This window comes from Phalangium opilio, unplaced genomic scaffold, assembly GCF_054372755.1.
Source record: "Phalangium opilio isolate 3A_F unplaced genomic scaffold, DU_Popi_V2 ptg000487l_1, whole genome shotgun sequence".
NCBI classification, from domain to species: domain Eukaryota; kingdom Metazoa; phylum Arthropoda; class Arachnida; order Opiliones; family Phalangiidae; genus Phalangium; species Phalangium opilio.
Genome location: NW_028324237.1, coordinates 1,036,577 through 1,056,318, shown reverse-complemented (window position 1 = coordinate 1,056,318; position 19,742 = coordinate 1,036,577).

Sequence of the window (19,742 nt, the reverse complement as noted above, 5' to 3'; positions counted from 1 at the left end):
AATAGAATCACACCAAATGTTATATTAAACCACTAAACGCTAATAAAGGCGAGTTTCGAATGTGTTGTCAATTTCTAATAAAACAGTGTATCATTGAAAAAATCGCAAATCGAGGTATTTTTGAAAAATTTAAACAAAACATACTTAAGCTTAATTTTTGTGAATAAAAAGTAGATAAGGACCTAATACAAAGATCATACGTTCATTTAAAAGCGTTTTCAATCCTAAGAAATGTATAGTTTTTGTAGTATACGTTCCACAATTTGGCCTTTTTTTTCAAAAATCCCATGTTATTTCTATGGGAATTTTGCAGTTTTTTGTCAAAAAGGCTGATTAATTTTATGTAAATGAAAACCAAACTTAGCAACTTTATTTTTTATAAAATAAACTATTAGATGAATCTCTCTGAAATTTAAACCACATATTCAGGACCCAGATTGAAGTTCTGTGGATTTATTTCAAAACAATTAACCGTACACAAAAAAAAGTTAGAGCCAATCAAATAACCTTCCTTATACATTAGAGGCAGTATGAAGTCTTATCTAAGAGAGCTACAGCTCTCCTAGAAAAAAAAGAGCACTAGACTACTTGGCCCGGCTTTCAAGTAAACACTACTTAAGTGACTAACAATATGAGGATGTGTGAACCACTATTTTAAGCTAGAATAGCCGCATGAACGAACGGGAAATCGAGGAAAACGGAATCCGAAGTAAGTAAGAACATCGTTTTAGTCTCTGGAAGGCTAGTACACTTCGTTTCACTCCCAGAGGTTTTTATACTCTGAGCAGAAAAATTTCAAAAATGTTTGATAACCCTTACCATTATAAAATTACGGAAATTTGGTAAGTTACCATCTCACATTTCTACTAGTACGAAGTCAATTGTTAAACTAATAGCTGAAGTCAACCAAAGATATTTGATCTGTTCGGATCACAAATCAGATAACTGTGTTCGGTTTATGTGACGTTATGTCTATTATTGATCTATTGTTTAGTCTAATGTTTAATCAGTTAAAAAGTAACCTTACAGTGTTGTATAAATAGCCATGTTTTTAATCTAATGTTATGCATTCCTAGTTCATCCTTCATGTAGTTAATAAAGATATTCTAAATCTACTTATTTACGTATGCTCAATCAAGTAACAAAACATGCTGTCAGAAGTCGGTCTTTTCTAGTCGGTTTTTTCTTTCGGGTCCGTATCCTTCCAGTCACGTACGCGCCCCTATTACTTAGGCATCTCGCTATCAGAATCATGCAAGCCGCCGCCGTACCTACAACGCCTCTAGTCTCGACGTCTTTTCACGTTGACACGCCAGCGCCTTTCAACTTCACGTGTCCACATGACTGGCCGAAATGGAGACGTCGGTTTGAGCGTTTACGGTATGCCTCTGGCCTAAGTGTAAAACCAGAAGAAGAACAAGTGAATGCCTTGATATACTTGATGGGTGACACAGCCGATGATATTTTCCTGTCATTCTCTTTTGGGGACGATGCCGAAAAGAAGGAATATGCCGTTGTGATGCAGAAATATGAAGATCATTTCGTCATAAGAAAGAGTGTCATTTACGAGCGGGCCACGTTCAATTCAAGGGTCCAGCACGAAGGAGAACTAGTGGAAGAATTTATAACGGCATGCAGAGCACAGATTGAAAAATGCGAATACGGCGCACTGCAGAACGAACTTTTACGAGATAGGCTTGTCGTGGGCGTACTGGACAAAGCGTTGTCCGAAAAGATGCAATTGGATGGTACCCTGACTTTGGAGAAAGCCATTTCAACCACCCGCCAGGCATTAGAGATTCGGAGACAGCAAAAGGTTCTATATAGCGGAAGTACCGATAACGGAACTCCAGCAACAATAGAAAAACTCGAATCTCGATACAAGTTCAGTTCCAGAAAGGAAAAGCAGCCACATGATCGATAATATCAGTTCAATCAATTTAACGATGGTGCGATAAATTCTTCTGTCCCAACTGCTTTCAGGAAATGCGGAAACTCCGAGCAGCATAATCGGGAACGATGTTCAGCTAACAGAGCTAAATTCCGAAAGTGCGGAGGAATGGGACATTATGAGCGTGTATGTTCCGGCAGAGCTGTGAATTTAAACCGGGAGATCACAACCGAAGATACTATCGATGGCCTGGGAATCATCCAGGCCGACATACTCCTGGGCGCGATAAAAGCCACTATTAGTCAAGAACGATGGATGGTAAACATCGCAGTAAACGATCGAGAAGTAGTGTTCAGGTTAGACACCGGTGCGGACGTCTGCGCCATTCCAGCAACCCTTTACAATAGACAGTTTCAAGATATGCCATTGCAGAAGTCTGATCGACGTCTATTTGGACCGTAGAAAATGATCCTCAGTTGCGAAGGACGAATGGTAGCCGAATTGTCAAGCGGTGACATCAGCATGGAAGACGAGATTTACGTCATAAATGGGTTACAAGCACCTCTATTAAGCCTCAAGGCGAGCGAAACCCTGCGGAAAAATCAACGTCTTGATGAAGTACAGTTGACAGAAGGATCGAAAATTCGTCCTAAAGATTTTCCTGGACTTGGCAGAGTCACACGTGAAACAAAGAAACAATTGGAGCCAGGAGCGACGCCGTATGCAGTTGCTATCCCAAGACGTTTCCTCAGAGAGTCGACCAAACGCAATGAATCACTAAAACTCTCTAATTTGCCAGAACGTTCATGGCATACCACATCAATGGATATGTTGCACCATGTCGGAAAGCACTATTTGGTAATCATTGATCAGTATTCCAAATTTATCGAAGCAGCCCCGATGGAAGACCAAACTACCGAAACCGTCATCAACATAACAAAAGAGGTTTTCACACTGCATGGCATCCCGGAACTAGTTAGAAGTGACAACGGCACCAATTTGTCAGCCACCAGGACCAGGGAATTTGCTGACTATGCAAAGGCGTTTCGATTCAAATCGATCACAAGCAGCCCCGAGTGCCCCCAAAGCAATGGATTTGCAGAAGCAGCGGTGAAAGTCGTGAAAAATCTTCTCAAGAAATCACAAGATCTATCACAAGGACTTCTAGCGTACAGATCCACTCCAATGACAAATGGATTCAGTCTCGCACGGCTACTAATGAACCGACGGTTAAGAACCAGGCTCCCAACGACGTCCATATCATTGAGACCACATATCCCTCCGCAAGCAGTTGTACGAGAGAAGGCACAATCCCACCAACAAGCCCAAAAACGAAATGTTGACCGTCACCATGGAGTGAAAGACCTGCCCGAATTGCAACCAGGGTATGGATAATTGATATGCCAAGAGAAGGGATAATTATAAGAAAAGATGAGGAACTGAGGTATTATATAATTGAGACAACGAACGGCAACTTGCGAAGGAATCGTTTCCATCTAATCACCTTACCATGCAGAAGAACAAATAATATATCGTCTTCGCTAAGTCCTCAGGTTTCTGATATTGGTCCAGAAGACATAAGCCCGAAATCAGCCTCTACTATCCGCGATCCTGTCATGCGTAGCAGCATTACGGAAGATCCTCCACCAGTCAACAGCCCAAGGAACAGAGACGTCCTTCAATCGAGACACAGACCACGCGGAACGGATGAAACAGAAGACATCTCCAGCCAAGACCGTTCTGACAATGTCCAAGTTGCAGCCACTCAACAACAATCAGCAGTCACGGATGAAATACGCAATTACGGCACAAAAACAAGAAGCGGTCGCATTTCAAAACCAATAGTTAAATTCGGACAAATGGACCCAAGGAATAATCGAGCATAGATCAAGAAAAGGGGATGTGACGTTTTGTCTATTATTGATCTATTGTTTTATCTAATGTTTTATCTGTAAAAAAGTAACCTTACGACGTTGTATAAATAGCCTTGTTTTTAATCTAAAGACACGCATTCCTAGTTCAGCCTTCATGTAGATAATAAAGACTATTTTAAACTACTTATTTACGTGCACTCAATAAAGTAACAAAACAGTTAGTCTGGGCTCCTATGCTAGTGTGTTTCAGGCGGAAAAGAAGTTCCCCAATGCCCAACTTAGTGGATTACTTGTTCATTTTATGAAAATCAGAATGTTATCATTCCATCGTTTCAAGAAAATATTAAGGAACAACCCCAAGTGGAAAATGAAAAACAAAAGATAATGACCATTGATGAAGCCAGGGCAGAAGAGGCATCTAAACAGGGTGGTCATGAAACTTTAGCGTCTATTCATGAAATATCTGCGCTTGAATAATACAGCCTCAAATACGAAATGAAGAAACTTTAGCTAACGAGTTTCCGAAAGATATTGCCTCTCTGCTTCGCGACTTTTCATTACCACAGAATTGGTCGTTAATGCAAAAGTCAAATGGATTTAAAATTCAAAAATTAAATGAAACTTGTGGTTTAACGATCAACCATAGCTTTTCTGTAAGGTATGAGGTTTTAGGGAAACCTTTAAATGACCTTGTTGCTCTTGGCTCATTCCGAATGAAATAAGGGACATCTCGAGCTTATTGAATGTAATACCTAAAATGGAGATAATGAAATACCGAAAAAGAGTACGTTCAAAATTTTTCAAATCGTTTGAAGGCTAATGGATACAATAATAATAATAAAAAATCATTGTATCATTACCATTGAACTATTTTCATACTGTATTTCACTTTGTATATAATCTGGTTAATTTTACCTTACAAATGTTCAACAAATTGTAATGTTATGTACCAATTGCTTGCGAGACTGTAGTGGCTCCTCCCAGGTTCAAAAGGGATCTCCATATAGAAAGCAAATAAAGATTCATTCAATGCATGTAAACGTTGTTAGGGATTTACAGGCGCTATTACAGAAATTAAATGAGTAGTTTTAAAACCTCAAATTAGGGGATCCATTCAATTCAGTTCTGTTAAATCTCGCTACAAAAGCTAGCAAACAATGCAAGTTCTGGCGTTTGCTAGTGATTACGCAGTCATGTTTAAATATCAATCAGACAATGGCTGGTCTCCAACCGTACAATTTTACCTTGCAATTTTACAGATTACCTTGAAATGTTTCTTATTTACGGAGAATGTCAGAGAAACGCAAGGTTGGATTCTAGGACCTTTGCAGAAAGGTTTCCCAACCGACCAAATCCGGACCATCGCGTGATTTTAAATTTGAGAAAGGCACGGTGGTTCCACACAATGTCCCAGTGCGAGATCGACATCTTGAGCCACATGTACAAAGGGTTGGACGTTGGGCGGCCAGACGAATTGAAGTAATGAGTCGTATTGCGGAAAATCTCCATACTAGTTCAAGGGCCATCGGAGCAGAATTAAATTATTCCCATACGGAGTTATTAAGAATTCTGCATGGAGAGGCATTTCATCCTTACAAAATCCACCTTCACTAACACATCAAACCACAAGATTATAGGCCACGTGTTGACTTTTGCAGGTGGGTAATGAATCAAGTTTAACTGGATGGCGATATTTTACGCCACGTGCTTTCAAGTGATGAGTGCATATTTTATCGGGACGGTACAGTTAAGCGTCACAACATGCACTACTGGTCGATGGAATACCCCCATTGGCTAAGACCGCACCATCATCAAGAAAACTGGAGAATTAACGTTTGGTGTGGATTGCTTGGTCACCGAGTGATTGGACCTTTTTTTGAAGAGAATCTGAACGGAGAGCGTTATGTGAATCTGTTAAATACCGTGGTTTCTGATGTGCTAGATTATCTTCCCCTAGCAGATCGAAGACTTGTCTGGTACCAGCACGATGGTGCCCAAAACATTTTGCACGCGTTTCTCGCAATTGTCTTGACGCCAAATTCGGTCCTCGACGGATAGGTCGGGGTGGTCCAGTCGCTTGGTCACCCCGTTCGCCAGACTTAACGCCACTGGATTTCTTCTTTTGGGGGTATGTTCAAAGTTTTGTGTATGCCACCGAACCAGTCACATTGAATCCAACAAGCTGCTGCCCTTGTTTCGCCCGATATGCTAGCTCGCACAAGAGAAAACTGGGCAATACGCTGTCGCCAATGTGTGAATGTCCACGGACGGAATTTCGATCATTTACGTTAAAAACAGTTTGTTATTTCATTATGCACAGTTAAAATGTCGGTGGCATACACTGCTTAGCTGTTTTCAGTCAAAGATTGCGACTTCTCTTTTAATTTCTATAATAGCGCCTGTAAATCCCTTACAATTTTTAGCTGCATTGCACCAATGCTTTCGGAGCAGCATCTTGAGGTATATTGGACCGAAACCGCTTTTTGGTTTTTTATGGAGAATATATTTAAATTTCCAGCCCAATGGCGGGTTTCTGCTGAATGGGAACCTCTACTAATTGGACAGCCGTTAACGGAACAGCCTCACGTAACAGTAATTCGTAGGAAAAATACAGTCCGTTTATTCAACGAAGAACATGAGAATGATCACGATGATGAGTGTTTGTCGCGAATAAATATCCCAGCACTACCGAAACCACAAGTTAACTTGTGGGCGAAGGAAGCCGTCGTAATTCCGCCTAACCACGTTGGATTTGTTGGAGTAATTACTAAGGAAGTGGATATCGCTGGGAAGGACCTCTTGATTGATGCTCAGATGAGAATTTGGCCTGGAAAAGAGCATTGCTTACCTCGAAGCATTGTAACTGTTGATCAGCAAGGATACACTGCTACACCCATCGTGAATGTATCACATCAAGAACTCACTATATTTGAAGGTCAGAAGGTTACTAAAGCCGAAGTATGCGAAGAAGAAGAGTCCGAAAAAGAATCAATCGGAGAAACGCTACACACATCGGAGATAAAACTAAGCCCAATCAATCTAAAGGACATCAATGTCGGTCCCGACGTCAGTCACGAAGAACAACAAACTCTCTGCGACCTGTTGAACGAATTTCGCGATTGTTTTGCCGAAAATATTGACGAATTAGGACGAACTGACGCAGCCGAAATTGAAATCGAATTGAATTCCACGAAACCAATAACGTTTCGACCCTATCGACTCTCATTTGCTCAACGACAAACTGTTCGAAGAAAAATTGACGAGTTATTGAAAGCTGGAATTATCGTAGACTCCAATTCTCCATACGCAAGTCCTATTTTGATAGTGAAGAAGAAAAATGGTGATGAACGTCTATGCATTGACTATCGTGCATTAAACCGAATAACTAAACGGGACGCTTTCCCTTTACCTCGCGTGGACGAACAGTTGGAGAGATTGCAAGGGAGTAAATACTTTTCATCGTTGGATCTCGCGTCTGGCTACTATCAAATTCTAGTAGCTGAAAATTCGAAGGAAAAGACTGCCTTCATCACGCCTGATGGACATTACCAATTTGAAGTCATGCCCTTTGGGTTAACAAACGCACCCGCGATTTTCCAGCGAATGATGAACGGAATTCTTGCTCCATTGCGCTATTCTATCGCTATGGCATATCTCGATGATGTCTTACTACCTGCGAAAACGGTCGATGAAAGTTTCCAGAACTTACGACAAGTTTTAGAAATACTGCGTAACGCAAACTTAACGCTCAATCTGAAGAAATGTTTCTTTCTACAACAGCAAATAGAATACTTGGGTTTTGAAATCAGCCCTGATGGCATCAAACCTGGAGAAAACAAGATAAAGTGCGTGAAATTCTTCCCACAACCGAAGAACGTCCACGACGTAAGAAGATTTTTAGGATTAGCAAGTTTCTTCAGACGATTCGTGCGGAACTTTGCTCACATAGCTTCACCTTTAACGCAACTATTAAAGAAGAACTCTTCTTGGAAATGGACACTAGAAGAAAACCAAGCTTTCGAAACATTACGTGAACGACTTTGTGAACGACCATTACTTGGGCTGTATAGCCATGAAGCTACGACAGAACTTCATACGGACGCCAGTAAGATTGGATTGGCTGCAGTTCTGTTTCAGAAGGGAACGGATGGACTGCTGCACGCTATACATTACTCCAGTCGGCAAACAACCACAGACGAGCAACGTTACCATTCATACGAGCTGGAGACATTAGCCATCGTTTGGGCCTTGGAAAAGTTACGACCTTACTTACTAGGGAAAGAATTTACCATCGTTACCGACTGTAACTCAGTACGGAATGCATTTTCAAAACGGGACTTGGTCCCTCGCATCGCTCGATGGTGGTTGAAAGTCCAGGACTTTAATTTTGAATTAATTCACCGATCTGGAACCCAAATGTCACATGTGGATGCACTTAGCCGAGCACCTGTTGGTGAACCTGAAGAAACTGATGCGTCAGATGGTCTTCAAATACTTGCTACAAACTTGTCTGTCGAAGATTGGCTAATAACCGCACAGAAGGGTGATGACCAAATAAAGTTAATCATCGATACGCTGAATAAAACCGACAATCTTTCGAAAGAAGATATTGAAATTAAGAAATATTACGAACTGAAACAAGGACGGTTGTTTCGGCGACTCCAAACCAAGGAATGCGAAGAACCTAAACTATTATGGGTCGTACCGCAACGTGCGAAATGGCAAATCGTCAAAACTTGCCACGACGATATCGGACATTTTGCTCTCGACAAAACGCTAAGCAAAATCAAGAATGACTACTGGTTTCCGGGAATGAAGCGCTATGTACGAAGATATATCGCTGCATGTCTACCTTGCCTATATCACAAAAAACCATCTGGACGACAGCAAGGTTTGCTACATTCAATCGACAAAATCGGAATACCATTTCACACCGTACACATGGATCATCTTGGACCGTTTGTGAAAAGCTTGTCCAGTAACACCTATTTGATCGTAGCGGTGGACGGATTTACGAAATTTACGCTTTTGAAAGCCGTACGGAACGCAGGTATGGCTCCTGCCGTGAAGTTTCTTGAAGACCTCATAGCAATTTTTGGCGCACCACGGCGCATTATAACAGATCAAGGAACTGCATATACAGGGGGAAAATTTCAAGCCTGTTGTAAGAATGCAGATATCGAGCATGTCATGAATGCCACAGCTACACCGCGAGGAAACGGGCAAGTCGAACGTTACAACCGCACAATTACCCCAGCAATAGCGAGTTCTTGTACGCGTGCAGACGAAAAGGACTGGGACACGAGGATTTCTCAAATCCAATGGGGAATCAACAACACCATGCATAAAGCCACGAACACAACCCCATTTGCACTGTTGCTAAACTATCGTTCAAGAGCCCCGACCGGTAACGCAGTTGTCAATGCAGTTAGGGACACGTTCGACGATGAAATTATGAAAAGAAGACAAGATGCAATCGACAAAATTCGGCAGGATCAAATTAAGCAACGTGCCCGGTACAATGCCCGCAGATCTGAAGCTGACCAGTACGAACCAGGCGATTTGGTCGTTATTCAGAGGGACCCAATAGCCACGGGTGGTCCACGCAAGACTGGTGCGACGTATCGCGGTCCCTACGTGGTCACTAAAAAACTTAATTACGATCGGTACGTTGTGGAAGATTTACCCGAATCACAACGCTCTCAAGTTTTCTATAGAAATACAGTACCAGCTGACAAATTGAAAAGATGGTTTATTTTGGACAACGACGAACGTAGCGAAACTTCTGACGAGAGCGAAGTAGAAGTATTGAACGAAGACTCAAACGAAGTTGTAGTATTACCTCGTCGGAGTCAACGGTTACGTAACAAGAATCATCCCTAAGTGTGTTTATGTACACATTTTACTTTAGTTATATTTTGCAAAAAAAATATAGAGTTTTCGAAACAAGTAACAAAGAAAAATTTAATCAGGGGATTAATAGATAGGATGGCCGAATGTTAGCACCGTTAAGAATTGCGTGATGTAGAAGCACGCGCTATTTTTTAAATTGTATAATCTCGTGTTGCGTGATTTGACTCGAGCGGGTTCTTGAAAATGTTTTGACCCTAACGGTCGTTATTTTAAAAGCGGTAATAAAATTAACCCTAAACGGAATAAACTGTGTGGTTCTTACAGCTGTAATCGCTAATCTAGCTTAATTAGCTGTTATAGCTAATCTAGCTTAATTAGCTGTTATCGCTAATCTAGCTTAATTAGCTGTTATCGCTAATCTAGCTTAATAAGCTGTTATCGCTAATCTAGCTTAATAAGCTGTTATCGCTAATCTAGCTTAATAAGCTATTATCGCTAATCCAGCTTAATTAGCTGTTATCGCTAATCCAGCTTAATTTGCTGTTATCGCTAATCTAGCTTAATAAGCTGTTATCGCTAATCCAGCTTAATTAGCTGTTATCGCTAATCCAGCTTAATTAGCTGTTATCGCTAATCTAGCTTAATTTGCTGTAATCGCTAATCCAGCTTAATTAGCTGTTATCGCTAATCCAGCTTAATTAGCTGTTATCGCTAATCTACCTTAATTAATTGTTGTCGCTAATATAGCTTAATTAGTCATAGACTTTTGCACTAACAGAATTCAGAGATGTCATAAATTAGATTTGAAACAAGCTTATGGACTGCTAACTATTCAAGATATTTTAACTTCAATAGAGCATTTTATTCATTAAACTTGAAATAGAATCACACCAAATGTTATATTAAACCACTAAACGCTAATAAAGGCGAGTTTCGAATGTGTTGTCAATTTCTAATAAAACAGTGTATCATTGAAAAAATCGCAAATCGAGGTATTTTTGAAAAATTTAAACAAAACATACTTAAGCTTAATTTTTGTGAATAAAAAGTAGATATGGACCTAATACAAAGATCATACGTTCATTTAAAAGCGTTTTCAATCCTAAGAAATGTATAGTTTTTGTAGTATACGTTCCACAATTTGGCCTTTTTTTTCAAAAATCCCATGTTATTTCTATGGGAATTTTGCAGTTTTTTGTCAAAAAGGCTGATTAATTTTATGTAAATGAAAACCAAACTTAGCAACTTTATTTTTTATAAAATAAACTATTAGATGAATCTCTCTGAAATTTAAACCACATATTCAGGACCCAGATTGAAGTTCTGTGGATTTATTTCAAAACAATTAACCGTACACAAAAAAAAGTTAGAGCCAATCAAATAACCTTCCTTATACATTAGAGGCAGTATGAAGTCTTATCTAAGAGAGCTACAGCTCTCCTAGAAAAAAAAAGAGCACTAGACTACTTGGCCCGGCTTTCAAGTAAACACTACTTAAGTGACTAACAATATGAGGATGTGTGAACCACTATTTTAAGCTAGAATAGCCGCATGAACGAACGGGAAATCGAGGAAAACGGAATCCGAAGTAAGTAAGAACATCGTTTTAGTCTCTGGAAGGCTAGTACACTTCGTTTCACTCCCAGAGGTTTTTATACTCTGAGCAGAAAAATTTCAAAAATGTTTGATAACCCTTACCATTATAAAATTACGGAAATTTGGTAAGTTACCATCTCACATTTCTACTAGTACGAAGTCAATTGTTAAACTAATAGCTGAAGTCAACCAAAGATATTTGATCTGTTCGGATCACAAATCAGATAACTGTGTTCGGTTTATGTGACGTTATGTCTATTATTGATCTATTGTTTAGTCTAATGTTTAATCAGTTAAAAAGTAACCTTACAGTGTTGTATAAATAGCCATGTTTTTAATCTAATGTTATGCATTCCTAGTTCATCCTTCATGTAGTTAATAAAGATATTCTAAATCTACTTATTTACGTATGCTCAATCAAGTAACAAAACATGCTGTCAGAAGTCGGTCTTTTCTAGTCGGTTTTTTCTTTCGGGTCCGTATCCTTCCAGTCACGTACGCGCCCCTATTACTTAGGCATCTCGCTATCAGAATCATGCAAGCCGCCGCCGTACCTACAACGCCTCTAGTCTCGACGTCTTTTCACGTTGACACGCCAGCGCCTTTCAACTTCACGTGTCCACATGACTGGCCGAAATGGAGACGTCGGTTTGAGCGTTTACGGTATGCCTCTGGCCTAAGTGTAAAGCTATGTCCGCACTAGGGTAAAATATTCGCTTCGCTCGCCACGCACGCTACGCTCGCCAAGTACGCCGAGCAAATCGCCTGTCCACACTGAGAAAATTTCGCGCGTAGCGTACGTAGCGAAGACGGCGAGAGAGACGAAAAATGTTCAACTGGTTGAACTTTTTACGTCGATCTCGCCGGCGTAGACGACGCACAACCAATCAGCGTCCATCATTTTACGGACGTCATATTTAAAGAGCTGCATCGGCTTTTTTTCTTCACAATAGTCTGAATTAATTGCATGTTGAATCTTGGTTTGGCTGCTATTTGGAGTTTTTCTCGTTAAATGTCGGACAACGAAACTAGAATTAATATTAATGCAAATGCTCAACGAAGAGTTTATCCCCGTATCGTTCGTAATAATATCTCATTTTGGGTGTGGGGTTATAAAAACCCCGATCTTTTTTTCTGTCCTGGAAAACTTCTCTAAACCAAATACGTTTTATATGGTCCCTTTTCTTTTGTTTTCGAATTAATAGCAATGAAATAATTAATTTATTCGCATGAGCTAAACGCTTCACTCTACTGCAATTTCCCGACATTACCTCGATCTATTCACAGAACTTATCCCACGTGACAAAGAAAAGGACGCGGATTGGTTGTGCGTCGCCTACGCCGGCGAGATCGACGTAAAAAGTTCAACCAGTTGAACATTTTTCGTCTCTCTCGCCGTCTTCGCTACGTACGCTACGCGCGAAATTTTCTCAGTGTGGACAGGCGATTTTCTCGGCGTACTTGGCGAGCGTAGCGTGCGTGGCGAGCGAAGCGAATATTTTACCCTAGTGCGGACATAGCTTTAAACCAGAAGAAGAACAAGTGAATGCCTTGATATACTTGATGGGTGACACAGCCGATGATATTTTCCTGTCATTCTCTTTTGGGGACGATGCCGAAAAGAAGGAATATGCCGTTGTGATGCAGAAATATGAAGATCATTTCGTCATAAGAAAGAGTGTCATTTACGAGCGGGCCACGTTCAATTCAAGGGTCCAGCACGAAGGAGAACTAGTGGAAGAATTTATAACGGCATGCAGAGCACAGATTGAAAAATGCGAATACGGCGCACTGCAGAACGAACTTTTACGAGATAGGCTTGTCGTGGGCGTACTGGACAAAGCGTTGTCCGAAAAGATGCAATTGGATGGTACCCTGACTTTGGAGAAAGCCATTTCAACCACCCGCCAGGCATTAGAGATTCGGAGACAGCAAAAGGTTCTATATAGCGGAAGTACCGATAACGGAACTCCAGCAACAATAGAAAAACTCGAATCTCGATACAAGTTCAGTTCCAGAAAGGAAAAGCAGCCACATGATCGATAATATCAGTTCAATCAATTTAACGATGGTGCGATAAATTCTTCTGTCCCAACTGCTTTCAGGAAATGCGGAAACTCCGAGCAGCATAATCGGGAACGATGTTCAGCTAACAGAGCTAAATTCCGAAAGTGCGGAGGAATGGGACATTATGAGCGTGTATGTTCCGGCAGAGCTGTGAATTTCAACCGGGAGATCACAACCGAAGATACTATCGATGACCTGGGAATCATCCAGGCCGACATACTCCTGGGCGCGATAAAAGCCACTATTAGTCAAGAACGATGGATGGTAAACATCGCAGTAAACGATCGAGAAGTAGTGTTCAGGTTAGACACCGGTGCGGACGTCTGCGCCATTCCAGCAACCCTTTACAATAGACAGTTTCAAGATATGCCATTGCAGAAGTCTGATCGACGTCTATTTGGACCGTAGAAAATGATCCTCAGTTGCGAAGGACGAATGGTAGCCGAATTGTCAAGCGGTGACATCAGCATGGAAGACGAGATTTACGTCATAAATGGGTTACAAGCACCTCTATTAAGCCTCAAGGCGAGCGAAAACCTGCGGAAAAATCAACGTCTTGATGAAGTACAGTTGACAGAAGGATCGAAAATTCGTCCTAAAGATTTTCCTGGACTTGGCAGAGTCACACGTGAAACAAAGATACAATTGGAGCCAGGAGCGACGCCGTATGCAGTTGCTATCCCAAGACGTTTCCTCAGAGAGTCGACCAAACGCAATGAATCACTAAAACTCTCTAATTTGCCAGAACGTTCATGGCATACCACATCAATGGATATGTTGCACCATGTCGGAAAGCACTATTTGGTAATCATTGATCAGTATTCCAAATTTATCGAAGCAGCCCCGATGGAAGACCAAACTACCGAAACCGTCATCAACATAACAAAAGAGGTTTTCACACTGCATGGCATCCCGGAACTAGTTAGAAGTGACAACGGCACCAATTTGTCAGCCACCAGGACCAGGGAATTTGCTGACTATGCAAAGGCGTTTCGATTCAAATCGATCACAAGCAGCCCCGAGTGCCCCCAAAGCAATGGATTTGCAGAAGCAGCGGTGAAAGTCGTGAAAAATCTTCTCAAGAAATCACAAGATCTATCACAAGGACTTCTAGCGTACAGATCCACTCCAATGACAAATGGATTCAGTCTCGCACGGCTACTAATGAACCGACGGTTAAGAACCAGGCTCCCAACGACGTCCATATCATTGAGACCACATATCCCTCCGCAAGCAGTTGTACGAGAGAAGGCACAATCCCACCAACAAGCCCAAAAACGAAATGTTGACCGTCACCATGGAGTGAAAGACCTGCCCGAATTGCAACCAGGGTATGGATAATTGATATGCCAAGAGAAGGGATAATTATAAGAAAAGATGAGGAACTGAGGTATTATATAATTGAGACAACGAACGGCAACTTGCGAAGGAATCGTTTCCATCTAATCACCTTACCATGCAGAAGAACAAATAATATATCGTCTTCGCTAAGTCCTCAGGTTTCTGATATTGGTCCAGAAGACATAAGCCCAAAATCAGCCTCTACTATCCGCGATCCTGTCATGCGTAGCAGCATTACGGAAGATCCTCCACCAGTCAACAGCCCAAGGAACAGAGACGTCCTTCAATCGAGACACAGACCACGCGGAACGGATGAAACAGAAGACATCTCCAGCCAAGACCGTTCTGACAATGTCCAAGTTGCAGCCACTCAACAACAATCAGCAGTCACGGATGAAATACGCAATTACGGCACAAAAACAAGAAGCGGTCGCATTTCAAAACCAATAGTTAAATTCGGACAAATGGACCCAAGGAATAATCGAGCATAGATCAAGAAAAGGGGATGTGACGTTTTGTCTATTATTGATCTATTGTTTTATCTAATGTTTTATCTGTAAAAAAGTAACCTTACGACGTTGTATAAATAGCCTTGTTTTTAATCTAAAGACACGCATTCCTAGTTCAGCCTTCATGTAGATAATAAAGACTATTTTAAACTACTTATTTACGTGCACTCAATAAAGTAACAAAACAGTTAGTCTGGGCTCCTATGCTAGTGTGTTTCAGGCGGAAAAGAAGTTCCCCAATGCCCAACTTAGTGGATTACTTGTTCATTTTATGAAAATCAGAATGTTATCATTCCATCGTTTCAAGAAAATATTAAGGAACAACCCCAAGTGGAAAATGAAAAACAAAAGATAATGACCATTGATGAAGCCAGGGCAGAAGAGGCATCTAAACAGGGTGGTCATGAAACTTTAGCGTCTATTCATGAAATATCTGCGCTTGAATAATACAGCCTCAAATACGAAATGAAGAAACTTTAGCTAACGAGTTTCCGAAAGATATTGCCTCTCTGCTTCGCGACTTTTCATTACCACAGAATTGGTCGTTAATGCAAAAGTCAAATGGATTTAAAATTCAAAAACTAAATGAAACTTGTGGTTTAACGATCAACCATAGCTTTTCTGTAAGGTATGAGGTTTTAGGGAAACCTTTAAATGACCTTGTTGCTCTTGGCTCATTCCGAATGAAATAAGGGACATCTCGAGCTTATTGAATGTAATACCTAAAATGGAGATAATGAAATACCGAAAAAGAGTACGTTCAAAATTTTTCAAATCGTTTGAAGGCTAATGGATACAATAATAATAATAAAAAATCATTGTATCATTACCATTGAACTATTTTCATACTGTATTTCACTTTGTATATAATCTGGTTAATTTTACCTTACAAATGTTCAACAAATTGTAATGTTATGTACCAATTGCTTGCGAGACTGTAGTGGCTCCTCCCAGGTTCAAAAGGGATCTCCATATAGAAAGCAAATAAAGATTCATTCAATGCATGTAAACGTTGTTAGGGATTTACAGGCGCTATTACAGAAATTAAATGAGTAGTTTTAAAACCTCAAATTAGGGGATCCATTCAATTCAGTTCTGTTAAATCTCGCTACAAAAGCTAGCAAACAATGCAAGTTCTGGCGTTTGCTAGTGATTACGCAGTCATGTTTAAATATCAATCAGACAATGGCTGGTCTCCAACCGTACAATTTTACCTTGCAATTTTACAGATTACCTTGAAATGTTTCTTATTTACGGAGAATGTCAGAGAAACGCAAGGTTGGATTCTAGGACCTTTGCAGAAAGGTTTCCCAACCGACCAAATCCGGACCATCGCGTGATTTTAAATTTGAGAAAGGCACGGTGGTTCCACACAATGTCCCAGTGCGAGATCGACATCTTGAGCCACATGTACAAAGGGTTGGACGTTGGGCGGCCAGACGAATTGAAGTAATGAGTCGTATTGCGGAAAATCTCCATACTAGTTCAAGGGCCATCGGAGCAGAATTAAATTATTCCCATACGGAGTTATTAAGAATTCTGCATGGAGAGGCATTTCATCCTTACAAAATCCACCTTCACTAACACATCAAACCACAAGATTATAGGCCACGTGTTGACTTTTGCAGGTGGGTAATGAATCAAGTTTAACTGGATGGCGATATTTTACGCCACGTGCTTTCAAGTGATGAGTGCATATTTTATCGGGACGGTACAGTTAAGCGTCACAACATGCACTACTGGTCGATGGAATACCCCCATTGGCTAAGACCGCACCATCATCAAGAAAACTGGAGAATTAACGTTTGGTGTGGATTGCTTGGTCACCGAGTGATTGGACCTTTTTTTGAAGAGAATCTGAACGGAGAGCGTTATGTGAATCTGTTAAATACCGTGGTTTCTGATGTGCTAGATTATCTTCCCCTAGCAGATCGAAGACTTGTCTGGTACCAGCACGATGGTGCCCAAAACATTTTGCACGCGTTTCTCGCAATTGTCTTGACGCCAAATTCGGTCCTCGACGGATAGGTCGGGGTGGTCCAGTCGCTTGGTCACCCCGTTCGCCAGACTTAACGCCACTGGATTTCTTCTTTTGGGGGTATGTTCAAAGTTTTGTGTATGCCACCGAACCAGTCACATTGAATCCAACAAGCTGCTGCCCTTGTTTCGCCCGATATGCTAGCTCGCACAAGAGAAAACTGGGCAATACGCTGTCGCCAATGTGTGAATGTCCACGGACGGAATTTCGATCATTTACGTTAAAAACAGTTTGTTATTTCATTATGCACAGTTAAAATGTCGGTGGCATACACTGCTTAGCTGTTTTCAGTCAAAGATTGCGACTTCTCTTTTAATTTCTATAATAGCGCCTGTAAATCCCTTACAATTTTTAGCTGCATTGCACCAATGCTTTCGGAGCAGCATCTTGAGGTATATTGGACCGAAACCGCTTTTTGGTTTTTTATGGAGAATATATTTAAATTTCCAGCCCAATGGCGGGTTTCTGCTGAATGGGAATTTATTTGAAAGAATTAGTTCATTAAATGTCTGTGAGGATTTCGAATCACCGCAGCAGCATGGTAGAATATCAGGCTTTTAATTCAGAGGCTCGGGTTCAAACCCAGAGAAGCAATTTGTAAGTTTGGGTAGGTCAGGTTCGGTTAGGTTAGGTTAGGTTATTATCCTATTAATTAGCTGCCACCTTTTCCTAAATATTCTCCTAATAGTTAGCTGCCACCTTTTCCAAAATATTCTCCTAATAGTTAGCTGCCACCTTTTCCAAAACATTCTCCTAATAGTTAGCTGCCACGTTTTCCAAAATATTCTCCTAATAGTTAGCTGCCACCTTTTCCAAAATATTCTCCTAATAGTTAGCTGCCACCTTTTCCTTAACATTCTCCCACAAACTAGCTGCCACCTTTTCCAAAATATTCTGCTAATAGTTATCTGCCACCTTTTCCAAAATATTCTGCTAATAGTTATCTGCCACCTTTTCCAAAACAATGCAATTCTCTCCATTATCAATCACTCTTAAAATTAAATTTTGCATTTCAAACATCAATATATATATATACAACGAAAACTGTAGGGTAAAAAGGAACCGTCCATAAACTACGTCACACTCTTATGGGGGGAGGGGGTTTCTAAATTTGTGACGGTCCGTGACTAGGGGGAGGGAGGGGTTCTTCGATGCGTGACGTCACATTTAGCATTGATTTTGTTACGATGTCAGTAAGAGGCCGATTGGCTCTCTTATGTTATAGAAGAGGGAAAGACAACATTCCATAGTCCACCGTTACAATAATTTACCAAAATTGTTATTCCATCATTGCTTAAATAGTAAAAAAATTAATGCAATTATCAACTATTTAAACTTTTATATAGCCAATTTAAATAGCGCATTTAAAATAAACAGCGTAAACTCTCTCATGTCTCTGTTTATTCGCCCCTATTATTATTGAGAATGAATCAAATCCCCCTGCCGATAGAATTGGTTTGTTCCTTTGGCAAATTTTCTAAATCTCAAGCTCGATTAGTCTGTTTTCGATGAGAGTGTCGAAACCTATAAATTGTGCCCTTTTAACTAAGCTTTATGGAATTATTTTATTTTACTTTTTTGAAGCTTACAAAAAGCACATCCAGACATTAAAATTCTAAAGGTCAATCATAGGGAAAAATCTTATAACGGAAGAGAACTTTGAATTTTCAGCCGAGCAAATTATTTCTGAGTGCGGCGGCATATCACTCGAGAAATTAATCAAATTAAATTTGTAAATTAAGACAAATCATAGTGCGATGGGGGGGTGGTTAAAGAAATGTGACGTGGTTTTTAGGGGAGGGGTCTTCGAAAACGTGACGAAGCGTGACCTTGGGAACGGGGGGGTCAGAAAATGTTTTTCTTGCATGACGAAGTTTATGGACGGTCCCTAACCGACAGCGCCCTATACTAACTATTACCGTTAACTTCTACAAATTTTGATGGAAAGGAGAAACAGTGTTAGACTGCGGAGGAAAATGTTTTAAGCGAGGAGAAAACTTGAAAACTACGCAGAAGGATTTGTTCACTTTTTATGACCCGGTGGCGCATTCCGGGATTGAACCCGGGATCATTTTGCCGCGAGAGTAAAGCGCTAACCGCTACGCCACACCACTCTGGTCAAATGTTTCTTAAGGACGAAGGCTAAAAAACTGGCCGGGAAACCATTTCTTAAGTTCAAAAGATAAGGGAATGGTTGCGAAACCATTTCTTAAATTAAAAGTTGCCAATGTGGATTATTAAGAATGGAACGTTTGTTCATTAAATAGATTATAAACAATGGAACGTTAGTTCACTAAAAAATCCTTATTTCTAAGACTGCATGTAGGTATTAGATTTAAAATATACAAAAATAAAATTTAAGGTTTAAATTTAAAATTACCGGAAAATTAAATTATCATTAATTGGAACTACAATAAGTAATTTTAAATGGTTGTTATCGGGATAATTAAAGGGAGTTTAAAATATAAATTATTGGGAGAATGAAAGGGAAATTCAAGTAGAAATTATCGGGAAAATAAAAGGCAATTTAAAGTAGTAATTATCGGGAATATAAATTGTATTCTTTATGAAAA